Below are 20613 nucleotides of genomic sequence, written 5' to 3'. Positions count from 1 at the left end.
TGTTCGGATTCAAGTTAGAAGCTGTTCGCTAATGGAAGCCCCTTGCACGTGTATGTGAGGGGTATGGTAGTTGACTTGAGGCCTTACTACTGCAGGGTGAAAGGAGAAGATCTTAGCTGTACAAATCTCTATATTTGTCAGTTTTCTACAACTTCTGTAAAAAATTACCACAAACTCAGCTACCACAGATTAAGCCAGCACAAATTTATCTCAGAGTTGTGTGGTTCAGAAGCCCAAAATGGGTCTCACTGGAGTAAAATCAAGGTGTGAGCAGGTCTGAGGTTCTTTCCAGAAAGTCTATAGGAGAATCAGTTCTCTTGCCTTTTCTCCTTTCCAGTGGCTGGCCACATTCCTTTTTCTCATTGCCTTCTTCCATGTTCAAAACCAGCAGTGGTTAGTCGGGTCTTTATTACATCTTATCACTCTGACCCTGACTCTCCTGCCTCTCCCACATTTGAAACACCCTGTGGACTACTTGAGGCCACTCAGATAATTTAGGATAATCTTCTTATTTTAAGGTCTACTGATTAGTAACCTTAATTCCATCCGCAACCTTAATTCCCCCTAGCCATGTATGTGTTCACATGTTTGGGGGATTAGGACAGGAATATCTTTAGGGGGTCACTATTCTGCCTACCACACATTTCAGTTTCCTGTCTGATGAGCTCTTCCAGGAAGAGAGCAAGGAATAGGGCTGATATGTTTTGGCATTTTATACGAATTTTACGTACCCTCCCTGTTTTTTTGCAAGGGCTCACTTCCCGTTCTGTGGTGTGTATTGTTTCCCGATGTGTGGGTTCTCTATGGTTTAATTAATCTGGAAAATGAAACTCTGGCTCTCGCCAAAGATGGAAATCCATCTAGAAGTATAAAACCTGCCTAGGAGGGTGATAGTTTCCTAGATGGGAGGGAGTGGGGGTGGTCATGTTGTGTGGGTGCTGAATGGCTTTGCACTATGGGATAAGAGGATGTGGGATACTAAGAGCTGGGTTTTTTGGTCACTTCCTCAGGCTTTCAAATAATCTCTCCTTTTTCAATTCTAGCCACCACTCCCACCATTTTAGATACCTCATGTGTTCCTAAGCCTTCTTAGGATCCATCTATCTGCTTTCCTTCTTCCAAATTTATTGGCCTCCTCTCTTCCATAATGCCTTCTCACATTATTTTTCCTCCCATGGGCTTCTCTCTTCATCGCTTTGTTTTTATTTTAGTGAGATTTTTGGAAGGATCAGAGATAAACAAAAGTAATCATTAACCAGAAGCTGTTGATCATTTTTAAACAAGTGATAAAACTAGACAACGACAGATATTATTTAAGTTGTCACTAAACATGGAGAGGGGTTCTGTATGAACTGAGAGGTACAGAGTTGCAGGTAAACATTCGTATCTGGCTAATTGGAAAAGAAAATGAAAAATGAAAAAAAAAAAAAAAGGAAAGAACAGAATAGGGAAGCAGTGCAGATGAAGATTATTCCAACACTGTGGAATCCATCTGATACCACATTTTCAACTGGGTTGATGAGAGGAATCCAGACTAAATAAGAACAACTATGCAGTTTCTTTCATATCATTACTTCGGCATTTTGGAAATCTTAATTTTGAATCACCTCTGGGTTCTTGAGATTGTAATTCCAGGACATGATAGTTTCTGAGATAAGGCACATCTAAGAATCCCTTTCTTTGCCCTCGTGCCTGAAAGACAGCTTGTACAAGTATAAGGATTTTTAGTTATTTTTTTTCTTTGAATCTCTTTAGATATTTCGCCGTTGTGTGGGGAAGGCGGTGTTATGCAGGCATTTCATGAAGCTGACCTTTTGTTCCTTTCCATAGAGCCTGGCTATATGCTTCTGAGGCATTTTCTTTTTTCTTGAGATCATAAATGTAAACAAATTTGAGTTATATGCTATTAATAGTCTAAAAATAATAAACAGTGAAAGTTATTTTAACAAACATATTGACACATTTTTGAGATTAGGGTAAAAAATGCAACAGTGTTATGATCGAGGGTGCTTTGTATCAAATACAAATTGTCCTGCTTAATGATCTGTCCTAATTAAAAGCTGTCTTAATTTTTAAATGGGATTCTCTACGGATTCACAAGTGGGATTATCAATTAAAGGCCAGCTAAAAGCTGAATCACTTAATTATCTGGAAATTTCTTACTTTAAAATTGTTTAAGTCTATGTAACTAATTTACCATCCTTATTTGAGAATGTCAAAGCCGTAAAGGCTAGTGTTTACCCTTTCTGTACGAGCTGACATATAGGTGGGGCTTTAGGTTTTATTATGGAGAGTAGACATTGGTAAAATCCTACTTGGCCATTTTATAGGCCGAAACACTATTTCACGTGATTTAATTACCACCTTTCACCTTTTTTTTTCACTTTGGAGAAATCCTCTATTCAAATCACAAGTGGTACTTTGATTCTTCCTAAGAATCAGGGTGTTGTTTCGGGGTGTTATTTTTATGAGCTATCGAGTCCTTAAAGGTGTGGCCAAATGCCATTCATGTCTGTATTTGCAGGCCAGGCCCAGAAATTAGCTCGAAAGACCTTGAGTGTGGGTGAACTGTGGATAATGTGCATTGATAGCAGAGTATACACTTAAGCCAGGAGTCACAACAGCCTTCCTCCTATCATTGCATGTTCCTCTGGCCTCCCAGAGCAGATATTCTGACCTCTGGCCTTAGTTGTGAACTTCTTATCTAGAGACGTGGATCGTAATTGAGCATACACAGAATATTTGCCTTTGGGAGGCCTATTGCCTGAGTCACCATGGTACTCTCAACAGCGTATTTGACAACATCTTGAGAGTTTGAGGTAAGGGCTAGGATACCTGTTGTGAAGCTATGGTATAGTTGGATCAACAGCTCAGTATAATGCAAGTACTGACAGAGATGAGAATGAAGTCAGGTCCTGAAACCTGCTTAGAAGGTGAGATTTACCTGGATGGCAGGACTGGAGAACAACACAACGCAGCAAACAGTGAATTGCTACATTCTCTCTGCTCAGAGCGTAATGAATTTAGATTCATATGCCCTAAGAGAGTAAGAGAGTGTTCATCATTATTGAGGCATTGCATTTTTAGGGGCATCACTATTCTCTTTGTATTCTCAGGGTGTGTGTGTGTGTGTGTGTGTGTGTGTGTGTGTGTGTGTACGTATATACCTGTATATATGTGTGTGTGTGTGTGTGTGTGTGTGTGTGTGTAGTAAATGGCACTATATTTTATCCCTGTTGAAGATTTAAATGTTTACTCTTCATTCTCCAGTGGGGGATTATTTTTTTAAGTTTATTTATTTTGAGAGAGATAGTATGCACACTTGGGGGAGGGGCAGAGAGAGAATCCCAAGCAGGCTAGACACTGTTAGCATGGAGCCCGATGCTGGCCTGATGTGGGGCTCCATGCAGGGCTCAAACTCATGAACCGTGAGATCATCACCTGAGCCAAAATTGAGAATCAGATACTTAACCAGCTGAGCCACCCAGGTGCCTCACCAATGGAGAATTTTTTGATCATGGTCTCTGACAATTCCTTTAATGAACAAGAGAAGACCTGTAAAGAGCTGGAGTATTTCAACAACCATCAACTTGTTACAAGTTGTTGTTACATCAACACTTGTAAGCAGAAACGTCTAAGGAATGGCCAGGTCATTGACTTTACCTAACAGAAACCAAGTATATAAAGAGTTAATCATCCTAAATGACACTCTAAATATTTGTTTCAGCTTCTGGCCTGGCCACAAGCCTGTGAGAGATCTGGTTAGTGTTTAGGAAGGGCCTTCCTGATGGGTGGGAGCAAGCAATCCTCCTGCCTACTCTCAGTTTGCTCCTCAGCAGACTTCTCCAGTCTTTCCCAGAAGAATTTCAGGATTGGGATGGCTCAGATTAATCTAAATCATTTGGAAAAGTTTTCATTCAGGTCCTAACCCCATGATGAAATGTACATCAAAACTGAATATGATCACAAGTAACAGCCATGGAAGAATCCTTAAATACCTCCTACTCTGGGATTATTTCTTTATGGTACAAGTTGGAATTAAAGGCAATATGTAAAGTTCTGCCAGGCAATAAGTAAAACAATAAAATAAAAATTCAAAAGAGTAAGTAAAAAATAAGGAATCTCTTTCAAATTCCTCCCAGAATTATCCTATTTATGTGTGCCAGGGGTCTCCTGTGTATAGCTTCCAAACTCTATGGCATCGATATTCCTGGTAACTGATCTATAAATGTTATTCAATCCAATGCATTTATAAATAAATAGCTAACATACATTACTTCTAGGTGGCAGTCATAGTTCTATGTGCTTTGCCTATGTTGACTACTCAATCCCGTTATTCCTATTTAAGAAATGAGGCACTACAAAGATAGTAACTTTCTCAAGGTGGCACAGGTAGAATGCAGAAGAACTAAGATCCAGTCCCAGGCAATCTGATTCCAGCATCAAAGTGCTTCATCACACACAGTAATACCTCTCTAAAAATTGTAATTTGGTACCCATATTTATTCAATCCTGTAATTTTAAATGGAGTTTCCTGATTGGAGGTGGAAAGCAAAGGAGAGCTGTTCAAAACTGTTAGGATCAAATGTCATACTGCTGTGTTCATTTAAAACAAACATCTTCACATTCCTCATGAGTACAAAGTAGTGTGTCCTCACCCAGATACATTAAATTGGGTGTTCCAGAAATGGATTTGAGCTCAGAATCTTTCATGATTATAGATAAAGTGAATTGGGAGGACCTTATCTAAACAAATTGTTTGGAGCTAAACACAAAGCTCAAATTAATGGTACAACCTAGAAATGCTCTCTGAAAGGCTAAATCTTTGGATTTTTATGCTATGTGGAAGAGGAGTGGGTTCTGTTAATAGGACAGACTTCGTGCAACATATGTTAAGAAAAAAAAATTGGAAGCACTTGAAAAAACACAAGTTGGAAGCTCAATCTTGCAAAAAAAAAAAAAGAAAAGAAAAAAATCCTTAAAATATTTTGGAGCTTTTAGGAGAAAGTCAATATTAAAATTAGTACGAACATGAGAAAGGGCTTTATGAGTCGAGTGACTGTTGTTTTTCTAAATGTCAGCATGGAAACCCAAACAGAGAGGTGAGTTGGGTCCCTGGAAAGACTGACTGGGAAAGCTGAGTGTTAAGTTTGTGACGTGGTTGATGGCAACCAAAAATTGTCAAGTGCATGATGACAAAGTATTTCCTGGAACTAGGGGCAGCTTCAAGACTTATAAACAGGGATGATGTTGTGGGGGCCCGTGCTTTAAACCTGGACGGGATCTATATGTGGCAATGTAACTAGTGGTTTGAAATATGTTCCCAGACAGAGGTCTCTGGAATTTGGAAGCCATTCATAGATGGTTTGAGCTGAGCTTTGTACTGAATTGACAATCTTTGTATATAGCAGAGGAAAACAACCAACTTTGAAACATAACCTGCTCCCTGGTTTTATCTTGACATCATGGAAAACAACCAAGGAAATGTCCTCTGCTTTCATTTTAATGTCATGATCTTGCAAATATAATACTCAGCTCTTAACAGAGACTAGGACTTACTTCATTACAGCTTTTAGGGTTTCATCCTGAAAATCATATTTAATTGAATTCTTACCTTTAATTCAAGATGGTGTGACCCCCTACTCTAAGGAGAGCAGAGAAGTGTGTTCTAATTCAAAGTTACAAACCTCTCCACCTTAGTTTTCTCATCTATAACAAGAAACCATTGAGGTGCCTGGGTGGCTCAGTCAATTGAGCATCTGACTCTTGATCTTGGCTCAGGTCATGATGTCATGGTTGGTGGGACTGAGCCCTGCATGAGGCTGTGCACATATCAACAACAACTGAGTTTGACCATGAAGACAAAAAGAACAACAAAAACCCCACAAACTCTTATAGAAGGTTGAGACCAGTTATTCTTTTTTTTCCTTTTAAAGATAAGTTTATTTATTTTGAGAGAAAGCAAGAGTGTGCAAGCCTGAGCAGGGGAGGGGCAGAGGGAGAGAGAGAGACAGAGAGAGAATCTCAAGCAGGCTCTGTGAAGTCAGCACAGAGCCTGACTCAGAGCTCAGTTTCACGAACTTTGAGCCACCCAGGCACCCCTAACTTACTTTTTAATCAACTTACTTTTTAATCTAACTTTTTCCTAGGAAATAATTTCCATGAATTACATATTAATATAAACAAATTAATAAAATAAAAATTAAAAATGCCCACATACCACCTAAAAGTATCTCATGAACTAACAGCATTTAGAAAGTCCTGACATAATATGGGGCTCCCGGGTGGCTTGGTAGGTTAAGCGTCCAACTCTTGATTTCAGCTCAGGTCAGTAACTCACCGTGATGAGATCTAGCTCCCGCATTGGGCTCTGCCCTGACAATGTGGAGCCTACTTGGGATTCTCTTTCCCCCTCTCTCTCTGCCCCTCTCCTGCTCCAGTACGGGCTTGCTCTCTCTCTCTCTCTCTCTCTCTCTCTCTCATCTCTCAAAATAAATAAACTTTAAAAATAAAGGAATGACTGGTCAAAACTTTCTATAAGAGTTTATGGATTTTTTGTTGTTTCCGTCCTCATGATCAAAGTCAGTTGTTGATATGACCTCCTTAGAGTGGCTATTAGTTCCATTAGAAGAGAAGAGATTATATAATATATAGAATAATATGTAATATACACACATGCATATTATATATAAAATATCAGATAATAATAGATAAAATAGGTAATATATATACATAATTCTCTTAAGTGAATGTGATGCCCAAGAAATTTACCACACTATAAACTAAATAAGAAACACTCTGTGAAAACCAGAAAAGAAACTTACCTAGCTTCCCCAGTACACTTCTCCAAAACTGATTCCCGGCAGAGTTAAGAAAAGCACTTTGCAAAATATCTGAAACAGCAACCTGAATAGAGTTGTGACTCCTTCTAAAGCCTTGGGTGTTTCTGGCTCATACCTTACAGTTTATGTTACCATTTACAGAAACAATGAAGTGTTTTTGTTTAAAAGTCTTTCCCCTCTAATTAAACAGAGATGGAACTGAGTCAACAATGGAGTTCTGGAAGCTGACAAACTGAAAATGTCAATAAGCTATTAGAGACATGCTCTGTCTAAAGATATTAGGAAGTTGCATTGATCCTGAATTCTTAAGAAGAGAAAAAGACCTACAGATCCAAAAGTAGGCCTTAAGAGGACCTGGGAAAACTTAGCCTGATCATGTTCTTTCCCCCTTAGCAAACTCTTTCTGACAGTAGGCCAGAAAGAGAAAGCCAGGGCTTGCCAGAGTTTTAGGAAGGAGGAAAATTCCACACTCCTTTAATTATGCAGCATTTGTATTCTCTCTATAGGATCTCCTACACCTTTTGTAAGGTAGAAAAAAATGTGTTTAGCAGAAATCCGTCAGAGCTCAGAAAACAGAGCAGCCTGGTTGCAGGCAATGATTTTGTCTTTTATGTATTTTTATACTTGGGCTGGGGGAGGGATCCTTTATCCATTAACCACAGAGCGGTCTCCACATCCATGAAACTTTTACCTAACCCCATAGATCTCATATTTTATAGTGATGGTTGCACAACTTTGTAAATATACAAAAACCCAGTGAGTTGTATCCTTTAAATGGGTGAATTACATGGAATGTGAATTCTCTCGCAAGAAAGTTGTTATAAAAAGTGTTAGTGTGTGTAGCATCAGCTGGGATACAGGTTCTTGAGTTTCAGCCCAAAGGGCAGAATCTCTAGACGCTGAGTCCAAGCAGCTGTTGTTTAAACAAATGTATCGAGTGACTTCAGTGAGATGACCTAAGTCCACACTTTTTAAGGAAATCTAAGAGATTATGTGTTTTGCTACTTCCCTAAACAAGAAGAGAATCCCCCTGACGTTCACAATGACCAATAATTGATAGACGAGTAGCCTTCCTTCAGAAATCTTAAATTTGACCCAATTCTTAATTCCCCCTTTTGAATGTGAATATTATCAGTCTTGTAGGGAACCATGATAAATTTTTACTGGAGCTAGGTCAGGTGTCCTTTCAGATAACTTATGTGAACATTTAACAGGTCACAAAGGAATTTCTTGTACATTTTCTTACTTAGTCCTCACAAAGACCCTGTTGAGTTGGAGGAGCCTTCAAAGCCACCCATCTTTTACAGACGGGGAAGGGGAGATTGAGCAAAATTAAATGTCTTGCCCAAAACACCTAACAGATAACTGACCAACCTGCTTGGATATCAGGTCTTTTGACTCCTATTTAAGCCCTCTTTTCACTATAAAAACCTGTCTTAAAAATGCTTCTTCAGTATGGCCTGCCACTAACCTTTAGAAGCTACTGTTTGAGCACATTTATGAAGTTGCTGTCGTTAATTATGCTTTAAAAAATGTGCATCTTTGGGGCCGCCTAGGTGGCTCAATTGGTTAAGCATCTGACTTCGGCTCAGGTCATGATCCACAGTTGGGGAGTTCAAGACCCACATTGGGCTCTGTGCTGACAGCTCAGAGCCTGGAGCCTGCTTCGGATTCTGTGTCTCCTTCTCTCTCTGCACCTCCCCCTCTAGCACTCTGTGTCTCTGTCTCTCTAAAAAATAAATAAACATTTTCTGTTTATTAAAAATGTACATTTTTTTGCTTTGCAGCACAAAAAGAAAATGCACAACTTAACACATTTCCCCCCAATTCTCTGTGGCAGTTTTTGTCTAAAAACTGGATTAATGTAAACCAGCAGTGGGGAACATATGTGAGTGTGTGTGCATATGCATGTGTGTGTGTTGAGAGAGAGAGAAAGAGGACACATATATTGTGTCTCCGTGTGTTTGTGGAGAGAAGGATGGAATATTATTTTAACGTGAAAGTACAAAATAGGATCATTTATTCATTTGTATGGGAACTATTAAAAGAAACTAACATGTATTGGATAATTATTATGCTATAAATCTACTTGGCTCCTGTCCGCAACCCACCCACCCCCTCATTCCTTAAAGACGTGCTTCTGGCTCACTGCCTGCTTCACTCAGACCCCACTGTTTTCCCGAGGTGAAATAATGTCCCTTTGAATAGCTACAGCCTCTCAATTCCTTGATCATATGTATATTAACCTTTACCTCCACTCCATTTTAGATATCCACCCTGAGGGCAATGTCATCACCCTGACTTTGAAATTTATTCCGCAGATCCCACTGACCACAGCTGGCTCAATTTGACATCAAGGAATTCTGCCAGCATCTGGTCAACCCATTCATTTCTTTACTTCCTTTCCGGAAAACCTGAGATTTTGTGTTTATTTCTTCAGTCCCTACCCTTATCCATTCCCAAACTTCCTGGCCCCATTGTCCTTTTGTTGAAGGCACCTAACAGAATCTCGACTCAGACAATCTGGCATTTCCCTTTCTCTGCGCCTACTGTGGGCCAGCAGCTGTCTGCAGTCCTCTCTCCAACGTCCTCTTGCTTTCAGTGCTGCCTGGAACCCTTCCAGCTCCTTTAGAGTTCCCATTTTCATCAAAACTTTAAATACAGTCACTTGGCCATGAGACCAAGGAGATCAACTTTCTTCTTTACAGAGAAAACGGAAGCATTTTTCATGGAAATGTTTTCAACTGATTATCTCCAAATCTATAAAATTAGCTGCATCCCAGAACACATCTTTTGCTACAGTAAGATAGGTATGTCTCTCTTTTACTGAAAGCAGACACTTATAGTACTCTTCACATATCTTTGTCGTCTCCCTCTCTTCTGACTCCTTCATGTTTCCAATAAAACATACAAAATCTTCTCGTATCTTAAAATGAAAACAAAACAAAAAAGGCTTTCTTATCCCTAGGTGCTCTTCAGTCTGCCATTTTTTTCACTTAGTTGCTCAAATTAAAAGCTTTGGAATCATCACTTATTTCTTCCTTTTCCTCCATATACAACTGGTATGGAGGCCCTGCTAAAACCATTTCCTCAATATCTCTTTGTTCAATGGTATCCCTTTCCAATACAAAGGCCCTAAATCAGTTCTGTTCAACAGAAATATGATGTGAGTCCAATGTGTAAAATTTTTAGCGCTCTGGTGGCCACAAAAGTGGAAACAATGGAATTAATTTTAATGTATTTTATTTCAGCCAGTATGTTAAAATTGTTTTCATTTCAGCATGAGGTCATGATTAAAAATCATCAGTGAGATATTTTACCTGCTGACTTTGGATTAGCCCCATTTTAATAGGCATAGGCTGCTAATGCCACCATATTGGATAGTGCAGCCCTAGATTCTCATCTCTTGCCTGAGTCCATCAGGTCTTCGCCGCTGCCAGGAGGAAGCTTCCAGTGGTTTTCTTGCTTCTTGTTGGGGCCCCTTCCCACATGTTCTGTATACGACAGCCAGAATATTTTTTTTCTAAAAATAAAATCTCATGTTGCTTTCCTGTGTAGAACTCGGCATGGTTTCTCACAGATCTCTGTGCATTTTTGATATTTAAAAGGCCCTTGGGGCGCCGGGGTGGCTCAGTCGGTTGAGCGTCCGACTTTGGCTCAGGTCATGAACTCACAGTTCGTGGGTTCGAGCCCCGCATTGGGCTCTGCGCTGCCAGCTCGGAGCTCAGAGCCTGGAGCTGCTTCTGTGTCTCCTTCTATCTCTGCCCCTCCCCCACTTGTGTGCTGTCTCCTGCTGTCTCTCAAAAATGAGCAAATGTAAAAAAAAAAAAAAAAAAGAAATTAAAAATTAAAAGGCCCTTGACTATTTCCCAGCTTCAACTCTTCCTTTTCATGTTCTACAATAGAGCATATACCCTCCCCAGTAAACTTATTTGTGTTCCTTAAAGCCATTACGACCTTCTTGATGGCTAGGTTATTGCATATTCTGTGTCTTCTGCTTGGAATGCTCTTCATCCTCCAATCCTCACTCCTCTCCAATAGGTTAAGTGCTGTGCATACTTCACACATCTACAAAAACCTTCCTTCATGTCCTGGAACTGGACTATGGGGTCTTCCTGTGTATTCACATGCAACTCTTAGTTTCTTCCACCATATCCTTTATTACACTATTGCTACTTTCTTTATATTTGGCAGCCTCCCCAAGGAATAGAACAGGGACAGCGCTTGGTCATTTTTTATTTTTTTATCCCTAGCTCCACACATAGTGCATGGCATATGATAGGTGATCAGTAGATGCTCACTGAATAAATGAAGGAGCAAATGAATAAATGCAATCTTTTTTAGTACCAGAGAAGAAAAAAGAGAACATTTCCTGTTTGTAAATTCTCCTGTGATTTAAAAGTATTTGTGTGTCTTGTCTTTTCCTGATTCCTTGGACCTCCACTAATTTCCAGATGAACTTGCTTCAAAAGAAATTGTTTATTTAAAGCAGGGATTAAAAGGCAAAGAGCATGAAATAGCCCTTTTACTAGAAGAAAGACAGGAAAACTTCCCACAGAGAATAATGGTGAATCGCATAGCATATATTAACAATTATCGTTCGATTTTGTAGTGAAATAACTGTTATTAATGTTAATCAATGACTTCCCTGTCACTAAGTCTAATGGACATTTTATTTTTTTTATTTATTTAAGTGTTTATTTAGTTTTGAGATAGAGAAAGAGAGAGAGAGTGAACGTGATTGGGGTGGGGGTGGGGGCAAAGACAGAGGGAGACGCAGAATCCAAAGCAGGCTCTAGGCTCTGAGCTGTTAGCACAGAGCCTGACAGGGACACAGGACTCAAACTCACAAACTGCAAGATCATGAGCTGAGCTGAAGTCGGACGCTTAACCGACTGAGCCACCCAGGCCCCCTCGGGTGGGCATTTTAAATCTTTGATAGCTTACCTGATTTCACAGGTGATGGTATTTGAAAACCAGATCTCTGAAACCTCACTCCTCTACCTTTCCTTCTGTCTCCCTGGCTCTTTCTTTTCATTCTCCTTTCTCCGACCTTACCTGTTAGAGTTCCTGAAAGCCAGATCTTCAGTCCCTTTGTCCCATTCTCAACTCTGTCCCTATTTAGTCCCATCCAGTCCCTGACTTTCTTTCTCTATACTAGTGTTTCTCAGGTATATATTTCAGTGCCAAACCTCTGGTCTCCAAATCCAGCATCTAAATATCTACTCAAGATCTCCCTTTGGAGAGATGACTATACCTCAAATTGAACAAAATAACAATAGAATTAATGACCACCTATAAAACTCACTCTCCCTCCAGTGTATTCTGTTTTATTGAACGATACTATCATGCACATAATTACTCAAGCCAGAGCCCTGGGAATCATCTTAGATACCTCCTTCTCTCATAATCCATATTTCAAATATCTCCCTAAGTCAAGCAACACATAGTGAATTAATGTTAGGAATATTTTACATTTATAAACATACAGAGTTCTTAAAGTAAATATGTATTACATATTACATATTATCATTATTATATATAATATTGATATTATATATTTATATTTTATATATATATATATAATTTTTTTTTGCAGAGGTATGGAGTTTTTTCTGGGGGGTCCACACAACATTTATCTAAATGCTGTTAAGGGTAGAGGATTTTTATTATCCTTTTCTACCCTTTTGTATATCAGGGGAAAACTTTTAGTTTCCCAAGGGAGGATAGGGGCAACATCATAGGTGACATCTTAATTTTTTTTTTTAACGTTTATTTATTTTTGAGAGACAGACAGATTATGAGCAGGACAGGGGCAGAGAGAGAGGGAGACACAGAATCCAAAGCAGGCTCCAGGCTCTGAGCTGTCAGCACAGATCCCGATGCAGGGCTCGAACCCACAAACCGTGAGATCATGACCTGAGCCGAAATCAGATGCTTAAGCGACTGAGCCACCCAGGCACCCCATAGATGACATCTTTTTTGTTAGCCAAGAGGGACAAGAAATATGAGCACTTTGGATACCAGTTAACACTTACATCCCATTTCTCATTTTTTTAAAGGAGTTTGTAACATAATAACCAAAGTCTAGAATTGGAGGGGAGCAGCAAGAAGTACGGTCTTTGGATAGTTAAAATACAGAAGAACTCCTGAGAAAGAATATTTCATTTTGTTGTAATTGCCTTCGTCTCCATTTCCCTTTGGGTGATAAACAAGCCAGGAAGTTCTGTATTCTTTCTTTACCTGGAATTAATAAAACTGAAGATCGCTGGCCGCCATTCAGCTTGTCTGAGTCCAACCTTATTGGCAGGGCTCTGAATGCCCCAACATAGTGTTACAACACCGCTTCTATCAAAGTCAGTCTCTTTGGGTCACATGGGCAGCATATGTCTATGTGCTTACCTGTGTTCTGGGAAGAATAATTCTTTTTAGTAACTAGAACTTAGCTTCTATTGTGAGAAAGAGAGGTTCCAAATCAAACATGAAGAAAGTTTCTCTCTCCTAAAAGTCTGGATGCAGAGAGCACAGGATGACTACTCAGTTGTTAGGGATCCAGGCTGCTCCCATCTTCCCAGATGTGGACTTGACCTTTCAACCTTCACTTTTCTCCAACCCTCACTTAGCTACATTTAGCCATGAGGGTAAGGTCTAGCTAAAAGGATGTGAGGGGAAATGATGTTTGTTTACAACTTCTGGCATGTGTCCCTAAAGGAGGACAATTTGCCTCTTCCTCCATGCTACTGCTTGGGAGGGTAGGAAATGTCATTGTTTCTGGCCCTCATAGGTCCAGCTAAAAGTCAGGACGTTTATTATAGAAAGGAGAACAGCAGCCTTTGGCACATGCATAGAAAACATCTATTCAGCCTGGGGATACAGATTGAAGGGTGAGGTAATCTTGGTTTGACTTCTGCTTTCAGCATCTGTACCTGTGTGAACTTGGGCAAGTTCAGATGTTCTTGTTTGTTTCTTCCTTCAATACTCCATGCAAAACTCCATTGTAGAATCCGTCAGGTCTCGTTGCAACCTACATTTGTGTTCCCCTGTGCTTCGTTCAGTGCCCAGCCCATGGCTTGCACTTCCTATTCTTATAACGGTCATGGGAGACAGTAGATTCCCTATCTGTGTCACAACTATTTGCTCCTTTCCTTCTATTTTCACTGCTTTCATCATCCACTTTCTTTCTTTTGTGTACCATCTGTTTTCTCTTTGGATTAGGTATGCAGGATGCATGTATAATGCCCCTCTGGCACATTAATTCCATTCCACTGTTAACATGTTCCATTCCTTTATAAACCCCTCCCCCTCCCACTTTTTAAAACCTTATTAAGGTATATATAATTTACAAATCATAAAATTCACACATTTTAACTGTACAATTAAGTAATTTGGGGTAGTTTTACTGAGTTGTATAACCATCATCATGATCCAATTTTAGAATGTTGCAGAATATCTTCCTTACCCCAATAGAATCCCTTGTGCCCATTTACTCTTAAACACCATTTTTTAGAAACAAGAAAAGAAAAAGCAGCTTCCTACTTGAAATGGTAAGCCAGAATGTATCATATGCCTATTGAGAACTTAGTGACTGTTAGTGCTATGGAGACTTCTTATAGAATAAAATATAATACCTAATATCAAGAGGGGAGCTAGTTGGCAAGATCAGACCTCCAAGACCACCATAAGAAGTATGTATCCTATTTCCAGCTTTTGTGAATAGGCCAGTAGTATAACACTACAAAACTTATCGTGAACAGATTATCTGAATTTGGAAAAATCTCTCAGACCCCATACAGATATTTTTTTCTCCTTCCAGTTTTAAAACACCCTTTCTTAAACTGACTGACCATTGATAGTTTCCAGAAGTATGGGCTTTTTCTAACATCTCTTCTCTAAATGTCATCTTAAATATGTACCTCCTTCTGTTTCCATCTATTTGTAACCAGAATCTAAATTATAGAATTTGCATCTTTCCAAGTAGGATCTAACTTGCTGTTCAATAAATACTTCTAATCCTAAATGCAAATTATGGCCACTGTAATTTTTCACTTTGGGATACTTATGGAAAAGAGTAGTGTTTATTAACTTTCCCTGAATTAAATGTAACCAGTAGCTATTTTGGCCTTCAGGTTGTTATTAATGATAATTAACTGTGGTGATGAAGAATTACTAATAGTTATGATCCTGAGGAGTAAAATGATGTATTTTAAAGAGCTCCCTGTACCTTTAGGTGTTGAGTAAAGCAATCCAGTCTTTTTTTTTTTAATTTCATCCAGGAAGACACAGGCACTGGCCATTCCCGGGTGCGAAGTGCAGATTACTCTTCTGCCTACCCCTTTCCTGTTCTCCTCTGGAGCTTTTCTCATGGCTAGCAGCTCAGCAGAGACACCTCACCTAGAGGAGACAGGTGATGTTAGGTTAAGAAATGCTTGTGTTAGCACTTGAACACATGCCTTCACCAGTTTTAGTTTATTTATTTTGAAAGGCAGAGAGCATGAGCGAGTGGGGGAAGGGCAGAGAGAGAGAGGGAGAGAGAAAGTCCCAAGCAGGCTCCACACCGGCAGCGCAGAGCCTGACACAGGGCTTGAACTCATGAACCAACAGATAGTGACCTGAGCGGAAGTTGGACACTTAACCGACTGAGCCACCAAGGAGCCCCAACCACCGGTTTTATTTTAGATGAAGGAAAATAGGGAAGACAACTTGGAATGAGTCACCTTCTTTTCATCCTCTAGCAACACGAATTCCCAAGTGTGGGGGGGCTCTGAGCAAGGATTCCTCTGTTGTCAGAACTATGACAGGCTTGGCTGCTCATAAGACGGGGTGAAGAACTTGAGAAAGGATGAACTCGAATGCTGTGGTTCTCTACCTTGGCGGCATATGGGGCCAGCTGGGGAACCTTTTAAAAATGTTCAATGACCACCTTCAGAATGGTTAAATCAGTATATTTGGAAATGGGATTCAAGCATCAGATTTTTTTTTTTTCTAAAGCTTGCCAAGTACTTCCAATATGCAGTCAAGGTCAAGAATTACTGGGCTAGTAATAGACCTCTCGTTTTTTTTCCCTCCAGTTTTATTGAGATATAATTGACATATAACATTGTATTAGCTTAAGGTGTACCACATAATGATTTGGTATATGCATATACTGCAAAGTGATTAAAAGAGTTAAGTTTTGTTAAACACCATCCCTGGCCATCTCTTCTTGACATGCAAATAGCCATCAAGCAGCAGCGCCCCCCCCTCCCCCCAGGCTTATTTGTTCCTTGCAGTCACCTGAGATTCTTTTTTTAATTTATTTATTTAAAGTCAAGTTACTTAACATACAGTATAGTATTGGTTTCAGGACTAGAACCCAGTGGTTCATCCCTTACATAGAAGACCCAGGGTCTGTCACCCATTTAGCCCATCCCCCACCCACCTCCCCTTCGGCACCCCTCTGTTTTTGTATTGAAGAGTCTCATGGTTTGCTTCCCTGTTTTTGTCTGATTTTTCCTTTCCTTCCCCTATGTTCATCTGTTGTGTTTCCTAAACTGCACATATGAGTGAAATAATATGATATTTGCCTTTCTCTGACTGCTTTCGCTTAGCATAATACATCCCAGTTCCATCCACATTGTTGCTAATGGCAAGATTTCATGATTTTTGACGCCAAGTAGTATTCCATTGTGTGTGTGTGTGTGTGTGTGTGTGTGTGTGTGTGTGTGTGTGTATGCTACATCTTCTTTATCCATTCATTAGTTGATGGCCATTTGGGCTCTTTCCATATTTTGGCTATTGTTGATAGCGCTGCTGTAAACATTGGGGTGCATGTGTCCCTTCAAATCAGCATTTTTGTATCCTTTGGATAAATACCTAGTAGCGCAATTGCTGGGTCATAGGGTAATTCTATTTTTAATTTTTTGAGGAACCTCCATACTTTTCTAGAGGGGCTGCACCAGTTTGTAGTCCCATCAACAGTGCAAAAGGATTCCCCTTTCTCCACATCCTCACCAACATCTGTTACTTCCTGAGTTGTCAGTGGTATTTCATTGTGCTTTTGATTTGTATTTCCCTGATGATGAGTGATGTTGAGAGTCTTCATGTGTCTGTTAGCCATCTGGATGTCTTCTTTGGAGAAGTGTCTCTTCGTGTCTTCTGACCATTTCTTTACTGGATTATTTGTCTTTTGGGTGTTGGGTTTGATAAGTTCTTTCTAGATTTTGGATACTAACCCCTTATCCATTATGCCATTTGCAAATATCTTCTCCCATTCCATCAGTTGCCTTTTAATTTTGTTGATTGTTTCCTTTGCCGTGCTGAGGCTTTTTGTCTTGATGAGGTCCCAGTAGTTCATTTTTGTTTTTGTTTCCCTTGCCTCTGGAGACATGTTTAGTAAGAAGTTGCTGTGGCTGAGGTCAAAGAGGTTGCTGCCTATTTTCTCCTCTAGGATTTTGATGGTTTCCTGTCTCACATTTAGGTCTTTCATCCATTTTAACTTTATTTTTGTGTATGAAATCACCTGAGATTAAATATCTTTTTTAATGTTTATTTATTTTTGAAGGAAAGAGAGAGAGTGAGCAGGGGAGGGGCAGAGAGAGAGGGAGACACAGAATCCGAAAGGGGCTCCAGGCTCTGAGCTGTCTGTGCAGAGCCCCACTCCAGGCTCCAACTCACAAGCCAAGAGATCATGACCTGAGCTGACGTCAGTCTCGCTTTAGCCGACTGAGCCACCCAGGCGCCCCAAGGAATCACCTGAGAGTTTAAAAAGGTACTGATGCCTGGACCCGTTCCTTGAGATTCTGATTTAATTGGTTTGGGGTTGGGTTCTAGCAAGCATTAGCCTTCTTCAAAGGCTCTGCCAGTAATTCTAATGTGCAGTCAGGAGGAAGAACTGCTAATTGGACTGGGAATAAATATTTTAGCTTATAGCCAGCACTGAGGGGAACACGCTCTGTACCTGCTGGACAGAGTGCCAAGAGTTCAAGCAAGAATGTGAAAGGGAAGGTGTAAGCACAGGAAGAGAGAAACATGACGCGCTTCAAAGTGGGGGCCTATGGTCAATCCTTGTGCGTGGTGTGTGTGTGTGTGTGTGTGTGTGTGTGTGTGTGAATGATGTGTGTGACAAAGAAAGAGGGAGATCGCGAAAGGCAAATTTGTCCCCAACCAAGAGAAATAGGAGGGTAGAAGATAGAACTGAGTTGGCTTTTTTTTTTATAGTCTATAATTTTGGACATTTGGCCAGCGTCTCTTCATCTGTGAGCAGAGTTGGTGCAGTTTTATTTGCATAAAGAATAGATGTGATCCAAGTTTTCCTGAAAAGGCTCCCTAATCCAAAAATGTGCCTCCTATTTCACCTTTCCCATCAACCACCGTGGCTGAAAAAGTCCCCCGAGTTAGAGCCTTTCTTTTGGGTTAAGCCAGGCCAGTAAATCAATGTGATATCCTCTGTTGGCTTTAGAGTTTAGCTTCATTTTTGTTGTCAAATGCATTTACGTAGACCTTGGCTTGGTAGGATATGAGTGAGAATTTAAAAAGAGACTTCTCTAGGCTTCGCTCTGAAATTTCAGAATTGCCTGAGAAAGAAGGGAGTTGTCCCCAGAAAGTGAGTTTCCTCAGGTGACAAAAATAAGCCCTAACTTGAGGGAGGGGTCTAAAGACAATGGCAAGGTAAGGTGACCAGAGGCCAAGTACTTCCTTTACAATTAACTAATTGCTGCGGTTGTTATTTGCCCCGGTGAAAACCGTGAGGGTGGAGAAATGTTTTTATCCCTGTTTCCCAATTCAGAGTCAACTGACACGTTCATCTTTTAGTGCCTCAGGATGGAATCTAGGGTTTGGTTTGGAAATGTTCTGGCTTGGAGCAGAGCTCCTAATGGCTGTCCCCTGACGTGGTTTGTTTTTTGGGGTTTTTTTGTGTGTTTTTTTTGGACATTCTGTATTATTGTATTAGATCAGCATGTGGCTTGTTTTAGTTAAAAACAAAATCTGATTATGAGCCATTATTTGTTTAAATTACTGTAAGCAAGCGCAGGAATTTATTTATTTGTAATCTAAGAGTTGATGATGCGGCTTGTGGTTTACTCAGAATTATTCTGAAACTTCTCTCCGCTCTGCCTTTTGGACTGCTGACCACTTCATTTATGAGGGGTATTTTCCTGCAACGGAAGTGAGTAGAACTTCTAGGCCCACCCGGTCCTTGCTACCTGTTGGGTCTGGTCTGCCTTCCAGGTGGGCTGGAAGTGATAGCTATCCAGGGCCCCTGACACCAGATCTCTCCCCTCCTCCTATCAGGGTGCCTTCGCTTGCCTTGGGGTGGTGTCAGTTTAAACTGCACCGGAAGGGTCAAACACACATCATGCGGCTAGAATGCAAGTTAGCTCATTGTATTATCTCGCACTCAAACAACTGGAGAGAGGCAATTTCCGAGGCAACAGGACCCAAATAGCGTGTCTTCATTTGGGGCTGGGAGTGCAATTAGTGGTTAGGGAGGGGAGGTGTTCAGTGACTTACTTTATACTATCTTAACCTATTCATCAGATGGGTCCAAGGTGTAAAAGTATCAAACAGAGAGAAAAAAAAAATCCATTTTTAGCAGGTTCCCCTCCCCGACTTAACCATCATTTCGATCTAATTAAGCTACAAAGAGGGTGGCGGTGTCACTTTCTTTCTTTCAGTTTGGTCCCCATGGAAAAGAAGAGCATGTTGTGAAATCATTTACACCTCCAGGAGTTTGGTGGAGTAGCCCCCCACATAACCCAGTTTATGGGAGTTGGTGTGAACAGGTCGTTTTCTTAAGGGGGTGGGGAAAGGTAAAGGCCTAAGGTTTTCGAGCGCGCACGGAGGGTCCCCAGCGCTCTACTCCAGGAGCAAGTGTAGGTGGGCACCAGGGAGACGCTGACGGCGCGGCGCAGGCCCTCAGTCCCGACTCCGAGTGCCGGGGGAGCCGGCGGCAAGGCGACGGCGGCCTCGCGGCCCCGGCGCCTGCGCGGTAAACCCGCGGAGGGCCCCAGCCCTGGGTCGCTCTGCTCACGACCGTCCCGCCCCCGCTGGCGCGGCCGGGCGCCCCGTCGCTCCTGCTGCGCGCTCGCGGCGCGGGCGGGAGTGCTCGGGAGCTCGTTCTGCTTGTGCCGCGGAGCCCTGGCCGCGGCAGGTCCCGAAGCGCCGGAGGAGCGGCCTCACACCGGGGTGGGAAGAGTGGAAACGTGCGGCATTGACGCTCACCGAAATCAGGTCGTGAAACCCTACTAATTTGACCAGCGCCACAGAGACTGAATGAATACCTTTACCAGAAAGGGGTTTCTCGGCTGGGGGATGTAGCTCAGTGGTAGAGCGCGCGCTTCGCATGTGTGAGGTCCCGGGTTCAATCCCCGGCATCTCCAAACAGCCGTTGTCCCTTTTCTTTTCCTAGTACAGGAAACACTACACGTAGACCTTTTGCTCACAGAACAGTAGGGCGTCCAAGAACAATCTAACAGTGAGGCAGAGAAACAACAGCGAAGCCCAGGGAAACGGCCTTTTAAGTTGTAAGTAAAAGCGAAACCGGAAATTGCCCCGACACCTCTTTCTTTGTTTGCATAAAACCAACTTTTGGGTATGGTTACCGAACTTGCTTTGGGATCCTAACTTACACAGTTAGAAAGTAAAAGGAAAAGCGAAGTTGCATTGGCCGGGAATCGAACCCGGGCCTCCCGCGTGGCAGGCGAGAATTCTACCACTGAACCACCAATGCTCACGGGAGGAAGCGCTTCCCATACTCTAATAGAAGAGATATTTCCACGTGTGCGCTGATTCG

General features: G+C 41.3%; 1 protein-coding gene and 2 non-coding genes across 3 annotated transcripts in view; 2 read left to right on the top strand and 1 right to left on the bottom strand.

The window, feature by feature from the left end:
- Positions 1-20613, top strand: part of GPD2 (glycerol-3-phosphate dehydrogenase 2) — a 220863-nt gene that overhangs the window by 23944 nt on the left and 176306 nt on the right. The gene's annotated exons all lie outside the window — the stretch shown is intronic.
- TRNAA-CGC (transfer RNA alanine (anticodon CGC)) lies at positions 20129-20200 on the top strand. Its single transcript has one exon. It is a non-coding gene; the product is annotated as a tRNA-Ala (tRNA).
- Positions 20480-20550, bottom strand: TRNAG-GCC (transfer RNA glycine (anticodon GCC)). The gene has a single exon. It is a non-coding gene; the product is annotated as a tRNA-Gly (tRNA).

This window comes from Panthera onca, chromosome C1, assembly GCF_046562875.1.
Source record: "Panthera onca isolate mPanOnc1 chromosome C1, mPanOnc1 haplotype 2, whole genome shotgun sequence".
NCBI lineage: Eukaryota > Metazoa > Chordata > Mammalia > Carnivora > Felidae > Panthera > Panthera onca.
This window is presented reverse-complemented; position numbering and strand designations above follow the sequence as displayed.